Consider the following 23,711-nt stretch of genomic DNA (forward strand, 5'->3'; position numbering starts at 1 on the left):
TGTGTCAGATGTGGCGGGAACAAGGAGAAGTGGGAGTCCAAATTGTAGGTGGAAAGATGGAGTGAAAAAGATTTTGAGTGATCGGGGCCTGAACATGCAGGAGGGTGAAAGGCGTGCAAGGAATAGCGTGAATTGGAACGATGTGGTATACCAGGGTCAACGTGCTGTCAATGGATTGAACCAGGACATGTGAAGCATCTGGGGTAAACCATTGAAAGTTCTGTGGGGCCTGGATGTGGAAAGGGAGCTGTGGTTTTGGTGCATTATTACATGACAGCTAGAGACTGAGTGTGAACGAATGTGGCCTTTCTTGTCTTTCCTAGCGCTACCTCACACACATGAGGGGGGAGGGGGTTGTTATTCCATGTGTGGCGAGGTGGTGATAGGAATGAATAAAGGCAGACTATGAATTATGTACATGTGTATATATGTATATGTCTGTGTGTGTATATATATATATGTATACATTGAGATGTATAGGTATGTATATTTGCGTGTGTGGAGGTGTATGTATATACATGTGTATGTGGGTGGGTTGGGCCATTCTTTCGATTGTTTCCTTGCGCTACCTCGCTGACGCGGGAGACAGTGACAAAGCAAAATAAATATCATTGGACCAAGTAAGGTTTAAGTTCACTTATTGATCAGTGAATTCCTTTTGCCCTTGGTGGAAATTTTGGGATGTCATTGAATTCTGCTTTTAATAAACTGCCTCTCCCAAGTCATTCCAATAGAATGGAGGTTCACTGTATTGCATAATTTACTAGATTTGGTTATACTGGGTGAGTCACTGAATAGAAAATTTAATTTTGCACAGGCTATTTCTTGAGCAACTGGTGGTTTACAGCTTATTACATTGAGTGATTATATGAAGAGAGCAGTCACTGATGGGACAATCAGCATTTTATTTTGCTTGTTGTGCGGAGACTTTTGAATTAATGCAACAAGCTGGCTTACAAGTGAGTATTTAGTTTTTCAGTTTTCTTCCATTGTTGATTATTGATGAAATAGATATTGATACATTATCCAGAAATCCAGAAAAAAATTAATTGAAGAAAATATAATTCATTAAACCAATACTGTAGGAAAAGAAATTTTTCATCTTAATTAGCTTTAGAATTATATGATTTTTTTTTTTATATTAAATTCATATTTGCAAATGATAACCCAGAAATATATATGTACTGTTAAGTTTATCTCAGCTGGTGACTGAGTTTGGTAAAGTGTGTCAAGGAGGAAAGTTAAGAGTAAATGTGAATAAGAGCAAGGTTATTAGGTACAGTAGGGTTGAGGGTCGAGTCAATTGGGAGGTGAGTCTGAATGGAGAAAAACTGGAGGAAGTAGAGTGTTTTAGATATCTGGGAGTGGATCTGGCAGTGGATGGAACCATGGAAGCGGAAGTGAATCACAGGGTGGGGGAGGGGGTGAAAATTCTGGGAGTCTTGAAGAATGTTTGGAAGTCGAGAACATTATCTCGGAAAGCAAAAATGGGTATGTTTGAAGTAATAGCAGTTCCAACAATGTTGTATGGTTGCGATGTGTGTGCTATGGATTGAGTTGTGCGCAGGAGGGTGGATGTGTTGGAAATGAGATGTTTGAGGATAATATGTGGTGTGAGGTGGTTTGATTGAGTAAGTAATGAAAGGGTAAGAGAGATGTGTGGTAACAAAAAGAGTGTGGTTGAGAGAGCAGAAAACGGTGTTTTGAAATGGTTTGGTCACATGGAGAGAATGAGTGAGGAAAGATTGACCAAGAGGATATATGTGTCAGAGGTGGAGGGAACAAGGAGAAATGGGAGACCAAATTGGAGGTGGAAAGATGGAGTGAAAAAGATTTTGAGTGATCGGGGCCTGAACATGCAGGAGGGTGAAAGGCTTGCAAGGAATAGAGTGAATTGGAACGATGTGGTATACCGGGCTCGATGTGCTGTCAATGGAGTGAACTAGGGTATTTGAAGCATCTGGGGTAAACCATGGAAAGTTCTGTGGGGCCTGGATGTGGAAAGGGAGCTGTGGTTTCGGTGCATTATTACATGACAGCTAGAGACTGATTGTGAATGAATGTGGCCTTTGTTGTCTTTCCTAGCACAACCTCGCACAGATGAGGGGGGGGGGTTGTTATTACATGTGTAGCGAGGTGGCGATTGGAATGAATAAAGGCAGACAGTATGAATTATGTACATGTGTATATTTGTATAAGTATGTGTGTGTATATATATGTATACATTGAGATGTATAGGTATGTAAATTTGCGTGTGTGGACGTGCATATATATATACATGTGTATGTGGGTGGGTTGGGCCATCCTTTCGTCTGTTTCCTTGCACTACCTCGCTGATGCGGGAGACAGCGACAAAGCAAAATAAATGTCATTTGGCCAAGTAAGGTATTGCATAATTTACTAGATTTGGTTATACTGCATGAGTCACTGAATAGGAATTTTCATTTTGCACAGGCTATTTCTTGAGGAACTGGTGGTTTACAGCTTATGACATTGAGTGATTATATGAAGACAGCAGTCATTGATGGGACAATCAGCATTTTCTTTTGATTGTTGTGGGGGGGCCTTTGGAATTTATGCCAACAAGTTGGCTTACAAGTGAGTATTTAATTTTTCAGTTTTCTTCCATTGTTGATTATTGATGAAATAGATATTGATCCATTGCATCCAGAAAAAAATTAATTGAAAATATAATTCATTAAACCAATACTGTAGAAAAAGAAATTTTTTATCTTAATTAGTTTTAGAATTATATGATTTTTTTCTTATATTAAATTCATATTTGCAAATGATAACCCAGAAATATATTTTTATTTATTTTGCTTTGTCTGTCTCCCGCGTTTGCTAGTTAGCGCAAGGAAACAGACAAAAGAAATTGCCCAACCCACCCCCATACACATGTATCTACACACACGTCCACACACGCAAATATACATCTCAATGTACACATATATATACACACACAGACACATACATATATATACCCATGCACACAATTCACACTGTCCGCCTTTATTCATTCCCATCGCCACCTCGCCACACATGGAATACCATTCCCCCCCCCCCCCATGTGTGCGAGGTAGTGCTAGGAAAAGACAACAAAGGCCTCATGTGTGGAAGTCGAGAACATTATCTCAGAAAGCAAAAATGGCTATGTTTGAAGAAATAGTGGTTCCAACAATGTTGTATGGTTGCGAGGCGCGGGCTATGGATAGAGTTGTGCGCAGGAGAGTGGATGTGTTGGAAATGAGATCTTTGAGGGCAATATGTGGTGTGAGGTGGTTTGATCGAGTAAGTAATAATAGGGTAAGAGAGATGTATGGTAATAAAAAGAGTGTGGTTGAGAGAGCAGTTTGGTCTCCCATTATGTCGATTTTGGGTTCAGAAAAGCACTACGACCTTATCAAGTATTTTATATCGACTCCTAGGACATCCTCAAGCACCGCAGATCTGTGTCGATTTTAGGGTCAGAAAAGTGCCCTGACCCACTTTAGTATTTTATCTCAAGAACTTTGTTCAAGTCCCAAGACGCCCTGAAGTATCACAAGTCTGTACCTGTGTCGATTGGCAATGCATCATCTTGTATAACCACCCTTAGGTTCTTGTCTTCCTTTGCCTTATTCAGAATTGATTTGTTTGTAATCATTTTATGTGAGGATGAGAAGTAGTATAAATTTCTCTCTCTTCTATATCATATTGAATTTGAGTGAGGTTCATGGATTGTAGAAGCAGTTGCAAGAGATATGAAACCTTATACATCATCAAAAGTTCATAGTTTTTCTGAATAGCTTGTAGTTCTTCCATCTAACTACATTTGATTCCACCAAAGTATTTGCTAAGACATAAAATTTGTTTGTCCATAGTTGTATCTACTCTGTAAGTTTCATTCCCAATCTACTTCCTTGCAGTTAAAATTCCCAGCAAATAATAGTATTTTTTTCTTTAAAAGAAACTTTTTAAAACCTCCACGGATTCACTTATAATTTACTGATACTCCTCTCCAAATCATACTGTGTGAACAAGTTGATGTATTTCTTTACTGGAAATATATGTTTACAAAGTCAGCCGTTTGATTTTCCAAGTAGAAAAACTTTTCTATCAAACAAAAATATACACTACATAATAATACTTATCAAATTGAAATTCACCCAACAATGTACATTCTTGACCATTTTCAATCTCAAAAAAGTATTCATGGTAAATCACTGTTCTACCATGGTGTAAATTGGCAAAGTTGTCTCTGTAACACAGACCTTCTTGAGGTTGATATTCTGGTATAAGTGATTTAAGTGTGCTGCTGCATCCAAATTATATCAAACTAGAATGTAGAGGCCACTTTCATCTTGAAGGAATAAATTTTTCTTTTTACATATATTATGGAGAATAGCACAGGTCATGATTATTTGACAGACTTTTTCTGGCTTGACCCTTACCACTCCGTGCAAAACATGCCCTGTAATACAAGAAATTTATTATACAAAAATCTCCTTTTGCACCCTATATTAGGTTAGGCCAATTTTGGATTGTAGAAGCAGTTGCAAGATATATGAAACCTTACCTGTTTCTTCTATAGCCTGTCAAAATGTAAATAATATTGACATTTTGTCTCGTAAACATCATGCAAAACATTCTATGTTACCTATTATAAGCTGTCTCAACACCATCTTCAGTTCGTAGGTAAGGGGTCAAAAGCCAATGCATACCACTATCACTAATAAGATAACTTTGTGGTATCCTATGACTTTCAATCTTATCGGACCACTTGGTTGAAGAATTCTCGAATCGTGTTGACCCTGGCCAATTTGCATCAAAAATTAAGAAATGTGGTTCATAGTGAAATTAAGAGCGAGTTTTGATAGATTTTCGATAAGTTTATGGGTGAGTTTACATTTTATGTGAGGATGAGAAGTAGTCTAAATTTCTCTCTCTTCTATATCATATTGAATTTAAGAGTGAGGTTCATGGATTGTAGAAGCAGTTGCAAGAGATATGAAACCTTACCTGTTTCTTCTATAGTCTGTGTGAAAATGTAAACAATATTGACATTTTGTCTCATAAACATCATGCAAAACATTCTATGTTACCTATTATAAGCTGTCTCAACACCATCTTCAGTTCGTAGGTAAGGGGTCAAAAGCCAATGCTTACCACTATCACCAATAAGATAACTTAGTGGTATCCTATGACTTTCAATCTTATCGGGCCACTTGGTTGAAGAATTCTCAAATCGTGTTGACCCTGGCCAATTTGCATCAAAAATTAAGAAATAGTGTGGTTCATAGTGAAATTAAGAGTGAGTTTTGATAGATTTTCGATAAGTTTATGGGTGAGTTTAGATTTTATGCGAGGATGAGAAGTAGTCTAAATTTCTCTCTCTTCTATATCATATTGAATTTAAGAGTGAGGTTCATGGATTGTAGAAGCAGTTGCAAGAAATATGAAACCTTACCTGTTTCTTCTATAGTCTGTGTGAAAATGTAAATAATATTGACATTTTGTCTCATAAACATCATGCAAAGCATTCTATGTTACCTATTATAAGCTGTCTCAACACCATCTTCAGTTGATATTGATTTAATATAATGTTGAGATTCATTTTATAGTTTTGCATGAATATAAAGGTTCCTTTTATGCATTAAGTTTTTCTTTCATCATCCTGTTGCACAACACCATCATGTCCTCTGGGATTCTGTAAAACTTTTTGTGGTTTAGGGTGAAATTATATATGAGGTTGATGAAAGTTAACAGTGAGGATAGAGGTTGAGAAGTAGAGTAATAATTTTTTCTTCTTGATATAAATTGGTGAGGTTGAAAGTGAGGTTTAGGATGATCTTGATGTGTATTAGTTGGAAGGTTAGGTTAGCGTGAAAATTGACCTGAAATGCATTTTTCTATCATTGTCCTGTGGGGTTCCGCCATATTGTCCTCTTGGATACCAGTATGAGTTGTCGCAGTTATGGGTGAGATTCTTTATAAGATTGTGGGTGAAGTTATGGATGAGTTTAGATTTTATGTCTGGGTGAACAGTTTGAATGTTGTTAGGGTGAAGATTGGCCTGGATTATTTTTTCCTATCACTACCCTGTGGAATACTGTTATCCTCACCTTTACGGTTCCATAAGCATTGTTGTTTTTGAGGATGAATGTAAAGATGGAGTACATAAGAGAATTGTGGCTGATGTTATAGGTTTGTTTAGATGTTATTTGAGAGTTCAGAGGGAGATTCGGGGTAAGACTGAGGTTGTGGATAAGTCTGAAAGTTTTATTAAGGTGAAGATTAGCCTAAATTGCTTTTTTCTATCAATTGTCTGTGGGGCATGGCTAACCTGTCCTCTGGATTGCTGGTTGTAATTTTTGCTTTAGTTGATGGTGACATTAAGAGTGTGGTTCATGATAAGGATGTGATAAAAGTTCTGGATGTCTTTAGACATTATGCGAGTAGTAAGAAGTATTCTGAATTTTGATCGAGACCAAATTGGAGGTGGAAAGATGGAGTGAAAAAGATTTTGAGTGATCAGGGGCCTGAACATGCAGGAGGGTGAAAGGCGGGCAAAGAATAGAGTGAATTGGATCGATGTGGTATACTGGGGTTGACGTGCTGTCAATGGATTGAATCAGGGCATGTGAAGCGTCTGGGGTAAACCATGGAAAGTTCTGTGGGGCCTGGATGTGAAAAGGGAGCTGTAGTTTCAGGCATTATTACATGACAGCTAGAGACTGAGTGTGAACGAATGGGGCCTTTCTTGTCTTTTCCTAGCGCTACCTTGCATACATGGGGGGGAGGGGGATGTTATTCTATGTGTGGCGAGGTGGCGATGGCAATAAATAAAGACAGACAGTATGAATTATGTACATGTGTATATATGTATATGTCTGTGTGTGTATATATATATGTGTACATTGAGATGTATAGGTATGTATATTCGCGTGTGTGGACGAGTATGTATATACATGTGTATGGGGGTGGGTTGGGCCATTTCTTTCATCTGTTTCCTTGCGCTACCTCGCAAACGCGGGAAAGAGCGACAAAGCAAAATAAATAAATAACCAAGGAAAATAGGAAAGTGGTACCTTACAAAATGACAGAAAAAGCAATTCGAGCTAATCTTCACCCTAACTGAACCTTCAAATTCATATACAACCTTAATTTGAACCTTATTCACATTATACTACATTCAGCCAATCCTTAACCTCCCTCTGAAAATCATCAATCAATTTCGAGAGGTCTAGAGAGAAACATTCAGACTTCTCACCCCTCACATAACATCACAACTCACCAACAAGTTTCCCCTTAACCTCATTTACTTTCACCCTCAATAACAACAGTCTCTTATGAAACTGCAAAGGACAGAACAGGTGGACCCTACCAGATAATTACAGAAAAAAGCAATCAGGCCAGTCTTAAACCTAACTGAAACTTCACATTTATGCACAATATCAATGTGAACCTCACCTTCATGAAGTTATATCAACCTAAGCCACATTATCTTTCATCAATTTTACCAAATTATATTACATCACCTCACCCTGAACATCCCTTTCAACCTCAAATGATACCAAAATGGAGGAGTATTGAGATATGCAAGTTCAAAGTACTTCTCAACCTCATATAACATACTAACATGACTCAACTTCGTTCATATCATTATCAATACTTTCACACTTAACTTTACCTTCAACCACAAGGATTCCTACATGTAAATCACAGGACAATGATAGTAAAAATGAGTTTCAGGTCATTATTCACCCAAACTAAAGCCTCAACTCAAACTCATATGCAACCTAAGCCTGAACATTACAATCATTATATTACATCAAGATCCTGATTCTCGCTTTCAACCTCACCATCTTACAACATGGGAGATGTAGGAAAAAAAAAGAAAAATTGACTCTTTTCACCCTTTATAGTAAATAAATTTACCCCTCTCCCCAATGTCACCTTTTATTTCAACCTTAACCATTTCCTAATGAATTTTCATATCTATGCACAGACTTAACCTGAATCTCAACTGCAGTATATAAGATTAGCCTCACCCACACATATTATACCATCCTCATCCACAACCTATCTCCCATCCTCATCCAGAACCTATCTCGTCTTCACCAAGATACCAAAAAGGAAAATGAATTAGGAGGGAAGTACATACTACTACTCATCATCATATAAAATCTAAAAACTAAAATCTCGAACCTCATTCTAAACTGCAACACTTCTTACCAACATATTCTAGGGCAGGATAGCAGTGCCACAGCATAACGATAGAAAAAAAGCTATCAGTCCCATTCTCTTATCATCATATAACATCTAAATAATAATGATAGAAAAAAAAAAAGCAATCAGTCCCATTCTCATCATCATATAACATCTGAACTCAACTAAAATCTGAACCTCTTTCTAAATTGCAACACTTCTTACTGGCATATTCTAGGACAGAATGGCAGTGCCACAGCATAATCATAGACAAAAAAGCAATCGGAGCCATTCTTCATCCTAACGAAACCTTCAGACTCATGAACAAGCTTAACCTGAACATCATATGTTGTTATTACATGAGCCTTACCTCGAACCTTACTCTCAACTTCACCAAGTTACTACAAAGAAACAGCTGTAGAAATCCAAATTCAGACTACTCGCACTCAAATTATATATAAATTCATCTATAAGCTAACCTGCAATATTATCATGAACGTTACCTTTACTCTCACCCTAAACCACAATCTCTACCAGCATCCCAAAGCTCAGGATAACACCCCAAAAGGACAATAATTAATATAAATTGAGGTATATCTGAACCTCCAGTATCATGCACATCCTCAAACTGAAGCTCATCCATGCTATAGCACATCAACCTTACTCTGAGTCTCACCATAACAAACGATATGTTGCAGGAAAAACTCACAACTATTTCATACTTTCATTTATTTATTATTCATTTATTTCTTATACTTTGTCACTATCTCCCGCATTAGCGAGGGAAGCACAAGGAAACAGACGAAAATGGCCCAACCCACCCACATACACATATACATACCTATACATTTCAACGTACACAGACATACACATACACAGATATTCACATATATACATATGCATATATTTATATTTGCTGCCTCCATCCATTCTTGTCGCCACCCCCACCACACATAAAATGGCATCCCCCTCCCCCCTGCGCATGCGCGAGGTAAAGCTAGGAAAAGGAAACAAAGGCCACATTCGTTCACACTCAGTCTCTAGCTGCCATGTATAATACACCAAAAACACAATTCCCTTTTCACATCTAGCCCCAGAAAACTTACCATGGTTTACCCCAGGCACTTCACATGCCCTGGTTCAATCCTTTCACCCCAGTATACTACATTGTTCCTATTTCCTCTATTCCTTGCACGCCTTTCACCCTCCTGTATGTTTAGGCCCTTATCGCTCAAAATATTTTTCACTCCATCCTTCCACCTCCAATTTGGCCTCCCACTTCTCCTCATTCCCTCCACCTCTGAAATATTTCTGCATATTTCATTACCACACATCTCTCTTACCCTTTCATTACTTACATGATCAAACCACCTCACACCACACATTGTCCTCATACATCTCATTTCCAACACATCCACCCTCTTCCACACAACCCTATCTATAGCCCACACCTCGCAACTGTATAACATTGTTGGTACCACTATTCCTTCAAACATGCTCATTTTTGCTCTCCAAGATAATGTTCTTGCTTTCCACACAGTCTTCAACGCTCCTAGAACCTTGGCCCCTATTCTATGACTCGCTTCCACTTCCATAGTTCCATCCGCTGCTAAATCCACTCCCAGATATCTAAAACACCTCACTTCCTCCAGTTTTTCTCCATTCAAACTTACCTTCCAATTGGCTTGTCCCTCCACCCCAGTGAACCTAATAACCTTGCTCTTATTCACATTTACTCTCAGCATTCTTCTTTCACACACTTTACCAAACTCAGTCACCTGCTTCTGCAGTTTCTCACTCGAATCAGCCATCAGTGCTGTATCATCAGTGAGCAACAACTGACTCACTACCCGCCCTCTCATCCACAACAGACTGCATACCTGCCCCTCTCTCCAAAACTCTTGCATTCACCTCCCTAACAAACCCATCCATAAACAAATTAAATAATCATGGAAACATCACACACCCCTGCTGCAAGCCAACATTCGGTGGGAACCAATCACTTTCCTCTCTTCCTAGTCATACACATTCCTTACATCCTCAATAAAAACTTTTCACTGCTTCTGAAGCCACACTGCTCTTCCCCAATCTTATGCTCTGTACATGCCTTGACCCTCTCAATCAATACGCTCCCATATAATTTCCCATGAATACTCAACAAACTTATACCTCTGTAATTTGAACAATCACCTTTACCCTCCTTGCCTTTGTACAAAGGCACTATGCATCCATTGTGCCAATCCTCTGGCACCATACTTTCATTTAATATATAAACTCACCCATATCTTCAACCACAACCTTTTCAACTTTATTCACACCAATTTCTACTTCCACTCAAGAGGACAAGATAGTGGCACTCCTCATGAAACTGGCAGAAAAAGGCAGTTCAGGCCAATCTGAACCTGCAGACTCAGATAAAACCTAAATAAGACCCTCAACCAAATATATACATCATCTTCAACCACATATCAATCTAATCTGAAACTTGCTTTCAAACCCACCAAGTTACCACAAAGGAATAGGTGTCAAGAGAAGTTTGGACTACTTATCACCCTCATTGTAACAACCAAACTCAGCCATAAACTCACCTACAGCCTAAATTTCACCTTAAACCACAATTCCTTATAGCACCAGAGAAGACAGGAAGGCAATGCCTGAAAATAATGTGCTAACCAAAGTCAATTCAGGACAATCTTGATCCAAACCTAACCTTCAAGCTCCTGCATATTCCCCAACCTGAACATCAACCACATCAGCCTTATCAAGTTACCCCCACCCCTGCTCCCTAAGAAAAAAAAAAGAAAAAAAAAACTTCATACTGCATATCCTCACAAAATATCTAACTCACAAGTATCCTCACCCACAACCCTCCCATCAACCTCACTCAAAAACCCAGTATGTTACCACAAAGGAGGTGTAGATGGAGAAATTTAAGTCATCTCTCACCCTCACATAGCACAAAACTACCACATAACCTCACCCATAACTCTGTCCTAAACATCCTTAATTTCACCCTCAACCACAATTACTACTACTGTCCGCCGGGAACAGAAAGTAGGTGTTCCACAAGACAATGAGAGAAAAAAGCTAAGCAGCCTAATCTTCCTCTCTACCCTAACCTGAAACACATACAAACTCAATCTGAACCTCACCCACATCATATTTCACCAACCTAACTTATGTAAATATCACAAAGGAAAACATGGAGAGAAGTTCAAATAACTATTAAATATCACATAACATGTAAATCTACCAATAACCTTATCTGCATCCTTATCTTCAACCTCACCCCTAGTGCACTCTTAACCACAACAATTTCTATAAGTACTCCATAGGACAAGATAATGGTTTCCCATTAGAAAATGATAGAAAAAAGTAGTTTTCCCATCAATCTCACTCTTAAGTTCTCCATCAACAAGAACAATTACTAACGCAGCCTTACAGTACAGCAGAGCACTAGAATAAAGTAATGCAGACACACTTTTATCATAACTGAACCTTCAAACTCATGTAAAAGTTCAAACCCAATGCTCACCCTCATTACATGACACCAACCTACATAACATTTCATCAACCTCACCCAAAGTATAATAAATCAACCTTACTCCAATCCTTAATTTCAACCCCATCAACTTACCACAGAAGCAGTGGAGAGAAAGATTCAGACTACTACTTACCCTCTTGAAATCTATACTCACCCAAAATATCTTTTGAACCTCATTAATTTCACCTGCATGCATAACAATTCCTATCAGTACCCTAGAAGGCAGGATGATGAAGCCCCAGAGGACAGTAATAAAAAAAAAAAATGGCATATTTACACATCCTCAACCTGATTTTCACCCATACTATAGCACATCAACCTCATTCAACCCAGTCTCTCCACATTGCCACCAATGAAAAGGGGTAAAGAGAAAATTTCAGACACTTCTCCTCACAAACATCTAAACTCTCCCATAACCTTTCAATTAACCTCAAAGGAGGTGGAGAGAGAGAGAGAATGTTCATACTACCACCCACTCCCACATAACATCCAAACTATACCATACCCTCACTCACAACTTTATTATGAAGTCACCCTTAATTTCAACCTCAACCACAATACCTTCTGGCCCACCAGAGTACAAGATGGCTGCACCCCACAGGAAAGTGATAGATAAAAGCTATTCAAGCCAATCATAACCCTAAGCCAACTTAAGCACACACTGAACCTTAAACACATGATATTTCATCTTCCTCAACCACATTTCAATAATGCTCTGATCCTCACTCTCAACCTCACCAAGATACAACAAAGAAGAGGGTAAAGAAAGGAAAATTCAGAATACTTCTTACAACTCACATAATGTCTAAAGACATCCAGTACCTTACTCATATCCTTATCATGAACGACACCCTTAATGTCACCATCAACTAAAAAATTACAACCAGCAATCTAGAGGACAGATTAGCCATGCTCCACAGGCAAATTGATAGAAAAAGCAATCTAGGTAATCTTCACCTTAATAAAATTTTCAGACTTATCCAAAACTTCAGTTTGAACATTGCCCATATCATAAACAAACCTATAACATCAGCCACAATTTTCCTATCTACCCCATCTTTACATTAATCCTCAAAAACAAAAATTTATCACGGAGCCCTAGAAATGACAAGATACATCACCCGACAGGGTAGTAATAGGAAATATATTTCAGGCCAATCTTCACCCGAATCTCACCCACATATTACATAAATCTCACCTATATTACATGACATCATCTTCACTCTGAACCTCACATTTAACCTCAAAAAATTACTACAAAAGAGAAGTAAAGAAATAAGTTGAGTACTTCTCACCCCTCACATAACATCACAACTCACCAACAAGTTTCCCCTTAACCTCACATTTACTTTCACCCTCAATAACAACAGTCTCTTATGAAACTGCAAAGGACAGAACAGGTGGACCCTACCAGATAATTACAGAAAAAAGCAATCAGGCCAGTCTTAAACCTAACTGAAACTTCACATATATGCACAATATCAATGTGAACCTCACCTTCATGAAGTTATATCAACCTAAGCCACATTATCTTTCATCAATTTTACCAAATTATATTACATCACCTCACCCTGAACATCCCTTTCAACCTCAAATGATACCAAAATGGAGGAGTATTGAGATATGCAAGTTCAAAGTACTTCTCAACCTCATATAACATACTAACATGACTCAACTTCGTTCATATCATTATCAATACTTTCACACTTAACTTTACCTTCAACCACAAGGATTCCTACATGTAAATCACAGGACAATGATAGTAAAAATGAGTTTCAGGTCATTATTCACCCAAACTAAAGCCTCAACTCAAACTCATATGCAACCTAAGCCTGAACATTACAATCATTATATTACATCAAGATCCTGATTCTCGCTTTCAACCTCACCATCTTACAACATGGGAGATGTAGGAAAAAAAAAGAAAAATTGACTCTTTTCACCCTTTATAGTAAATAAATTTACCTATCTCCCCAATGTCACCTTTTCTTTCAACCTTAACCATTTCCTAATGAATCTTCATATCTATGCACAGACTTAACCTGAATCTCAACTGCAGTATATAAGATTAGCCTCACCCACACATATTATACCATCCTCATCCTGAACCTATCTCATCTTCACCAAGATACCAAAAAGGAAAATGAATTAGGAGGGAAGTACATACTACTACTCATCATCATATAAAATCTAAAAACTAAAATCTCGAACCTCATTCTAAACTGCAACACTTCTTACCAACATATTCTAGGGCAGGGTAGCAGTGCCACAGCATAACGATAGAAAAAAAGCTATCAGTCCCATTCTCTTCTCATCATCATATAACATCTAAATAATAATGATAGAAAAAAAAAGCAATCAGTCCCATTCTCATCATCATATAACATCTGAACTCAACTAAAATCTGAACCTCTTTCTAAATTGCAACACTTCTTACCGGCATATTCTAGGACAGAATGGCAGTGCCACAGCATAATCATAGACAAAAAAGCAATCGGAGCCATTCTTCATCCTAACGAAACCTTCAGACTCATGAACAAGCTTAACCTGAACATCATATGTTGTTATTACATGAGCCTTACCTCGAACCTTACTCTCAACTTCACCAAGTTACTACAAAGAAACAGCTGTAGAAATCCAAATTCAGACTACTCGCACTCAAATTATATATAAATTCATCTATAAGCTAACCTGCAATATTATCATGAACGTTACCTTTACTCTCACCCTAAACCACAATCTCTACCAGCATCCCAAAGCTCAGGATAACACCCCAAAAGGACAATAATTAATATAAATTGAGGTATATCTGAACCTCCAGTATCATGCACATCCTCAAACTGAAGCTCATCCATGCTATAGCACATCAACCTTACTCTGAGTCTCACCATAACAAACGATATGTTGCAGGAAAAACTCACAACTATTTCATACTTTCATTTATTTATTATTCATTTATTTCTTATACTTTGTCACTATCTCCCGCATTAGCGAGGAAGCACAAGGAAACAGACGAAAATGGCCCAACCCACCCACATACACATATACATACCTATACATTTCAACGTACACAGACATACACATACACAGATATTCACATATATACATATGCATATATTTATATTTGCTGCCTCCATCCATTCTTGTCGCCACCCCACCACACATAAAATGGCATCCCCCTCCCCCCTGCGCATGCGCGAGGTAAAGCTAGGAAAAGGAAACAAAGGCCACATTCGTTCACACTCAGTCTCTAGCTGCCATGTATAATACACCAAAAACACAATTCCCTTTTCACATCTAGCCCCAGAAAACTTACCATGGTTTACCCCAGGCACTTCACATGCCCTGGTTCAATCCTTTCACCCCAGTATACTACATTGTTCCTATTTCCTCTATTCCTTGCACGCCTTTCACCCTCCTGTATGTTTAGGCCCTTATCGCTCAAAATATTTTTCACTCCATCCTTCCACCTCCAATTTGGCCTCCCACTTCTCCTCATTCCCTCCACCTCTGAAATATTTCTGCATATTTCATTACCACACATCTCTCTTACCCTTTCATTACTTACATGATCAAACCACCTCACACCACACATTGTCCTCATACATCTCATTTCCAACACATCCACCCTCTTCCACACAACCCTATCTATAGCCCACACCTCGCAACTGTATAACATTGTTGGTACCACTATTCCTTCAAACATGCTCATTTTTGCTCTCCAAGATAATGTTCTTGCTTTCCACACAGTCTTCAACGCTCCTAGAACCTTGGCCCCTATTCTATGACTCGCTTCCACTTCCATAGTTCCATCCGCTGCTAAATCCACTCCCAGATATCTAAAACACCTCACTTCCTCCAGTTTTTCTCCATTCAAACTTACCTTCCAATTGGCTTGTCCCTCCACCCCAGTGAACCTAATAACCTTGCTCTTATTCACATTTACTCTCAGCATTCTTCTTTCACACACTTTACCAAACTCAGTCACCTGCTTCTGCAGTTTCTCACTCGAATCAGCCATCAGTGCTGTATCATCAGTGAGCAACAACTGACTCACTACCCGCCCTCTCATCCACAACAGACTGCATACCTGCCCCTCTCTCCAAAACTCTTGCATTCACCTCCCTAACAAACCCATCCATAAACAAATTAAATAATCATGGAAACATCACACACCCCTGCTGCAAGCCAACATTCGGTGGGAACCAATCACTTTCCTCTCTTCCTAGTCATACACATTCCTTACATCCTCAATAAAAACTTTTCACTGCTTCTGAAGCCACACTGCTCTTCCCCAATCTTATGCTCTGTACATGCCTTGACCCTCTCAATCAATACGCTCCCATATAATTTCCCATGAATACTCAACAAACTTATACCTCTGTAATTTGAACAATCACCTTTACCCTCCTTGCCTTTGTACAAAGGCACTATGCATCCATTGTGCCAATCCTCTGGCACCATACTTTCATTTAATATATAAACTCACCCATATCTTCAACCACAACCTTTTCAACTTTATTCACACCAATTTCTACTTCCACTCAAGAGGACAAGATAGTGGCACTCCTCATGAAACTGGCAGAAAAAGGCAGTTCAGGCCAATCTGAACCTGCAGACTCAGATAAAACCTAAATAAGACCCTCAACCAAATATATACATCATCTTCAACCACATATCAATCTAATCTGAAACTTGCTTTCAAACCCACCAAGTTACCACAAAGGAATAGGTGTCAAGAGAAGTTTGGACTACTTATCACCCTCATTGTAACAACCAAACTCAGCCATAAACTCACCTACAGCCTAAATTTCACCTTAAACCACAATTCCTTATAGCACCAGAGAAGACAGGAAGGCAATGCCTGAAAATAATGTGCTAACCAAAGTCAATTCAGGACAATCTTGATCCAAACCTAACCTTCAAGCTCCTGCATATTCCCCAACCTGAACATCAACCACATCAGCCTTATCAAGTTACCCCCACCCCTGCTCCCTAAGAAAAAAAAAAGAAAAAAAAAACTTCATACTGCATATCCTCACAAAATATCTAACTCACAAGTATCCTCACCCACAACCCTCCCATCAACCTCACTCAAAAACCCAGTATGTTACCACAAAGGAGGTGTAGATGGAGAAATTTAAGTCATCTCTCACCCTCACATAGCACAAAACTACCACATAACCTCACCCATAACTCTGTCCTAAACATCCTTAATTTCACCCTCAACCACAATTACTACTACTGTCCGCCAGGGAACAGAAAGTAGGTGCTCCACAAGACAATGAGAGAAAAAAGCTAAGCAGCCTAATCTTCCTCTCTACCCTAACCTGAAACACATACAAACTCAATCTGAACCTCACCCACATCATATTTCACCAACCTAACTTATGTAAATATCACAAAGGAAAACATGGAGAGAAGTTCAAATAACTATTAAATATCACATAACATGTAAATCTACCAATAACCTTATCTGCATCCTTATCTTCAACCTCACCCCTAGTGCACTCTTAACCACAACAATTTCTATAAGTACTCCATAGGACAAGATAATGGTTTCCCATTAGAAAATGATAGAAAAAAGTAGTTTTCCCATCAATCTCACTCTTAAGTTCTCCATCAACAAGAACAATTACTAACGCAGCCTTACAGTACAGCAGAGCACTAGAATAAAGTAATGCAGACACACTTTTATCATAACTGAACCTTCAAACTCATGTAAAAGTTCAACCCAATGCTCACCCTCATTACATGACACCAACCTACATAACATTTCATCAACCTCACCCAAAGTATAATAAATCAACCTTACTCCAATCCTTAATTTCAACCCCATCAACTTACCACAGAAGCAGTGGAGAGAAAGATTCAGACTACTACTTACCCTCTTGAAATCTATACTCACCCAAAATATCTTTTGAACCTCATTAATTTCACCTGCATGCATAACAATTCCTATCAGTACCCTAGAAGGCAGGATGATGAAGCCCCAGAGGACAGTAATAAAAAAAAAAAATGGCATATTTACACATCCTCAACCTGATTTTCACCCATACTATAGCACATCAACCTCATTCAACCCAGTCTCTCCACATTGCCACCAATGAAAAGGGGTAAAGAGAAAATTTCAGACACTTCTCCTCACAAACATCTAAACTCTCCCATAACCTTTCAATTAACCTCAAAGGAGGTGGAGAGAGAGAGAGAATGTTCATACTACCACCCACTCCCACATAACATCCAAACTATACCATACCCTCACTCACAACTTTATTATGAAGTCACCCTTAATTTCAACCTCAACCACAATACCTTCTGGCCCACCAGAGTACAAGATGGCTGCACCCCACAGGAAAGTGATAGATAAAAGCTATTCAAGCCAATCATAACCCTAAGCCAAACTTAAGCACACACTGAACCTTAAACACATGATATTTCATCTTCCTCAACCACATTTCAATAATGCTCTGATCCTCACTCTCAACCTCACCAAGATACAACAAAGAAGAGGGTAAAGAAAGGAAAATTCAGAATACTTCTTACAACTCACATAATGTCTAAAGACATCCAGTACCTTACTCATATCCTTATCATGAACGACACCCTTAATGTCACCATCAACTAAAAAAATTACAACCAGCAATCTAGAGGACAGATTAGCCATGCTCCACAGGCAAATTGATAGAAAAAGCAATCTAGGCTAATCTTCACCTTAATAAAATTTTCAGACTTATCCAAAACTTCAGTTTGAACATTGCCCATATCATAAACAAACCTATAACATCAGCCACAATTTTCCTATCTACCCCATCTTTACATTAATCCTCAAAAACAAAAATTATCACGGAGCCCTAGAAATGACAAGATAACATCACCCGACAGGGTAGTAATAGGAAATATATTTCAGGCCAATCTTCACCCGAATCTCACCCACATATTACATAAATCTCACCTATATTACATGACATCATCTTCACTCTGAACCTCACATTTAACCTCAAAAAATTACTACAAAAGAGAAGTAAAGAAATAAGTTGAGTACTTTTCACCCAAACATAAAATCTAAACTCATCCATAACTTCACCCACAGTCTTATAAAGACAGTCTTATAAACACTGTGAGAAGTCCTACTAGCATCGTAAAGGACACGATGGCGGTGCCCCACGGAACAATAATAGAAAAATACATTTCAGGCCAATCTTCACCCAAACCAAACCTTCCAACTAATACACAACTTAAACCTGAAACTTACACTCATTATAATACATAAAAATCATCCTAAACCTCACTTTCAACCTCACCAATTTATAATCAAGGGAGAACTTGCATTAAGAAAAAATACCCTACTTCTTTACCTATATCCTCACTGTTAACTTCTCATCAACCTCATATATAATTTCATTCTAAACCACAAAAATTTTTACAGAATACCAGAGGACAGGATGGGTTGCCCAACAGGATAATGAAAGAAAAACATAATGCAAGCCATTCTTCAGTAAAAGGAACCTTTATATAAAATCATGGAAAACTACAAAATGAATCTCAACATTATATTAAATCAATATTGCCTACGATATATTATATCATCCTAGCCATGAACCTCACTCTCAACTTCAATATGATATCACATAGGAGTAGGAGAAGAAAGAGAAGTTTAGAATACTTCTTATCTTCACATAAAATCTAAAGTCACCCATAACTTTATCAAAAACCTTTCAAAACTCACTCTTAATTTCACTCTCAACCACACTATTTCTTACTAGCATTCCAGAAGAAAGGATGGCAGTACCTCACAGCATATCAATATGAAAAAAGCAAGATAGGTCAATTTTCACCCTAATCAAACCTCCAAACTCTTGCACAAGCTCAACCTGAATCTCACCCTTCTCATATTGCTTTTACCTTATACAGAATACAAAATATTCCATCAACTTCATCGTTTTCACAAAGGAAAAGACGTAGAAAATCAAATTCAGATTACTTCTCAACCTCATGTAACATCTAAAAGTACACAAAAGCTCACCCAAAACAATTTCTGAGAACACCAAGGAGAATAGAAAAGTGGTACCTTCCAACACAATGACAGAAAAAGCAATTTAAGCTAATCTTCACCCTAACTGAACCTTCAAATTTATATACAACCTCAATTTGAACCTTATCCACATTATATTACATTTAGCCCTCCCTTAACCTCCCTCTGAAACTCATCATTTAATTAGAGAGATCTAGAGAGAAACATTAAGACTTCTCACCTTCACATAACATCACAACTCACCAATAACTTCACCAAAAACTTGTCCCTTAACCTCACATTTACTTTCGATCTCAATAAAAACAGTCTCTAATGGAATCCAAAAGGATAGAATAGGAGCATCCCACCAGATGTTTACAATAAAAAAGCTATTAGGCCAGTCTCAAACCTAACTGAAACTTCACACTTATGCACAATATCAATGTGAACTTCACCTTCATTATGTTGTATCAACCTAAGCCACATTATTTTACATCAATTTTACCAAATTATATTACATCATCCTCACCCTGATGTAACCTCTAAAAGATACCAAAATGAACAAATAGTATTGAGATATACAAGTTCACAGTACTTCTCAACCTCATAGAACATACTAGAATCACTCTTAATTTCATTAATATCATTATCAATACTTTCACACTTAACTTTATCTTCAACCACAAGGATTCCTACATATAACTCATAGAACAATGATAGAAAAAAGAATTTCAGGTCATTATTCACCCAAACCAAAGCCTCAACTTAAACATATATGTGGCCTAAGCCTGAACATTACAATCGTTATATTACATCAAGATCCTGATTCTCGCTTTCAACCTGAACATTTTACAACATATGAGACGTAGAAAAAAAAAAATAGATTTTTATCACCCTTCTATAATCTGTAAATTCACCTATCTCCCCAATGTCACCTTTAATTTCTCCTTTAACCATAACCTAATGAACTTTCATATCTATTCACACACTTAACCTGAGACTCAACTACAGTATACAAGATTAGCCTCACCCACATTATACTGTCCTCATCCTGAACCAATCTCAACCTCACCAAGATACCAAAAAGGAAAATGAATTAGGAGGAATGTATATACTATTTACCATCATATTACATCTAAAATAAACTAAAATCTCTTGAACCTCATTCTAGATTGCACCTCTTCTTACCAGCATATTCCAGGACAGGAATGCAGTGCCACAGCACAATGATAGAAAGAAAAGCAATCAGTGCCATTCACTTTTCATCATCATATAACATGCAGACTCAACTAAAATCTCCTGAAATTCACTCTAAAATGCAGCACTTCTTACCAGTATATTCTAGGACAGGATGGCAGTGCCACAGTATAATGATAAAAAAGAAAAGAAATCAGTGCCATTCTTCAGACTCATGCACATGCTTAACCTGAACATCACCCACTGTATAACATTTATTTATCATTTATTTATTTACTATACTTTGTCGCTGTCTCACACGTCAGAGAGGTAGCGTAAGGAAACAGATGAAAGAATAGCCTAACTCACCCACACACACACACATATATATATATATATACCTTTCATAGTGTCTGCCCTTATTCATTCCCATCGCCACCCCGCCACACATGAAATGACAAACCCTCCCCCCGCATCTGCACGAGGTTGCACTAGGAAAAGACAACAAAGGCCACATTCATTCACACTCATTTTCTAGCTGTCATGTATAATGCACCGAAACCACTCTCCCTTTCCACATGCAGGCCCCACAAAACTTTCCATGGTTTACCCCAGACGCTTCACATGCCCTGGTTCAATCCATTGACAGCACATTGACCGCAACATACCATGTCGTTCCAATTCACTCTATTCCTTGCACACCTTTCACCCTCTTGTATGTTCATACCCCGATCACTCAAAATCTTTTTCACTCCATCTTTCCACCTCCAATTTGGTCTCAATCAAACCACCTCACACCACATATTGTCCTCAAATATCTCATTTCCAACACATCCACCCTCCTCCGCACAACTCTATCTATAGCCCATGCCTCGCAATCATATAACATTGTCAGAACCACTATCCCTTCAAACATACCCATTTTTGCTTTATGAGATAACATTCTCGCCTTCCACACATATATCAACGCTCCCAGAACTTTCGCCCCCTCCCCCACCGTATGACTCACTTCCGCTTCCGTGGTTCCATCAACTGCCAAATCCACTCCCAGATATCTAAAATACTTCACTTCCTCCAGTTTTTCTCCATTCAAACATACCTCCCAATTGACTTGTCCCTCAACCCTACTGTACCTAATAACCTTGCTCTTATTCACATTTAATCTCATCTTTCTTCTTTCACACACTTTACCAAACTCAGTCACCAGCTTCTGCAGTTTCTCACTCGAATCAGCCACCAGCGCTGTATCATCAGCGAACAAAAAGTGACTCACTTCCCAAGCTCTCACATCCACAACAGACTGCATACTTGCCCCTCTCTCCAAAACTCTTGCATTCACCTTCCTAACAACCCCATCCATAAACAAATTAAACCATGGAGACATCACGCACCCCTGCCGCAAACCGACATTCATTGAGAACCAATCACTTTCCTCTCGTCCTACTCATACACATGCCTTACATCCTCGATAAAAACTTTTCACTGCTTCTAACAACTTGCCTCCCACACCATATATTCTTAGTACCTTCTGCAGAGCATCTCTATCAACTCCATCATATGCCCTCTTTAGACCTATAAATGCTACATACAAATCCATTTGCTTTTGTAAGTATTTCTCACATACATTCTTCAAAGTAAACACCTGATCCACACATCCTCTACAACCTCTGAAACCACACTGCTCTTCCCCAATCTGATGCCCTCCCATATAATTTCCCAGGAATACTCAACAAACTTATACCTCTGTAATTTGAGCACTCACCTTTATCCCCTTTGCCTTTGTACAATGGCACTATGCAAGCATTCCACCAATGCTCAGGCATCTCACCATGAGTCATACATACATTAAATAACCTTACCAACCTATCAACAACACAGTCGCCAGCTTTCATCTTCTGGAAATTCTTACTAGCATTCCAGAAGACAGGATGGCAGCCCACCCTTAACCTCCTCTGAAACTCATCAATTAATTAGAGAGATCTAGGAAGAAACGTTAACACTTCTCACCTTCACAAAACATCACAACTCACCAATAACGTAACCAACAACTTTTCTCTTAACCTCACATTTACTTTCACTCTCAATAACAACAGTCTCTAAGGAAACCCCAAAGGACAGAATAGGAGCAGCCTAATGGATATTTACAGAAAAAAAGCAATCAGGCCAGTCTTAAACGTAACTAAAACTTCACAGTTATGCACAATATCAACCTGAACCTCACCTTCATTATGTTATATCAACCTAAGCCACATTATTTTACATTAATTTTACCAAGTTATATTACATCAGCCTCATCCTGAACATCCCTTTCAACATTAAAAAGATACCAAAATGGAGGAGTATTGAGACATGAAAGTTCACAGTACTTCTCAACCTCATATAACATATTAAAATACCTCTTAACTTCATTCATATCATTATCAATACTTTCACACTTAACTTTACCTTCAACCACAAGAACTCCTACATGTAACTCATAGAACAATGATAGAAAAAAGAATTTCAGATCATTATTCACCCAAACCAAGCCTCAACTCAGACTCATATGCAACCTAAGCCTACACATTACAATCATTATATTGCATCAAGATCCTGATTCTTGCTTCCAACCTCACCATTTTACAACATATTACATCTAAACTCAACTGAAATCTCTTGAACCTCATTCTAAATTGCAACTCTTCTTACCAGCATATTCTAGGACAACCACAGCACAATGATAAAAAAAAAAAGCAATCAGTGCCATTCTCTTCTCATCATTATATAAATTCAGAACTCAACTAAAAT

The 23,711-nt window shown here is 38.2% G+C and overlaps 2 long non-coding RNA genes across 5 annotated transcripts in view; one reads left to right on the plus strand and one right to left on the minus strand.

The window, feature by feature from the left end:
* Positions 1-23,711, plus strand: part of LOC139749185 (uncharacterized) — a 61,926-nt gene that overhangs the window by 23,498 nt on the left and 14,717 nt on the right. For 3 of the 4 annotated variants that reach the window (XR_011712902.1, XR_011712901.1, XR_011712904.1), the window contains 3 exons: positions 818-959; positions 2,455-2,598; positions 3,429-3,951. This is a non-coding gene — a long non-coding RNA (uncharacterized lncRNA). Of the gene's footprint in view, positions 1-817; positions 960-2,454; positions 2,599-3,428; positions 3,952-23,711 lie in introns of those variants that run through there. The other variant, XR_011712903.1, reaches the window with a different exon arrangement.
* On the minus strand, positions 4,020-8,910 carry LOC139749196 (uncharacterized). The gene is made up of 2 exons (XR_011712905.1): positions 4,640-8,910; positions 4,020-4,453 (listed from the first exon to the last, which is right to left on the minus strand). It is a non-coding gene; the product is annotated as an uncharacterized lncRNA (long non-coding RNA).

The sequence above is a fragment of the Panulirus ornatus genome, chromosome 1 (genome assembly GCF_036320965.1).
Source record: "Panulirus ornatus isolate Po-2019 chromosome 1, ASM3632096v1, whole genome shotgun sequence".
NCBI lineage: Eukaryota > Metazoa > Arthropoda > Malacostraca > Decapoda > Palinuridae > Panulirus > Panulirus ornatus.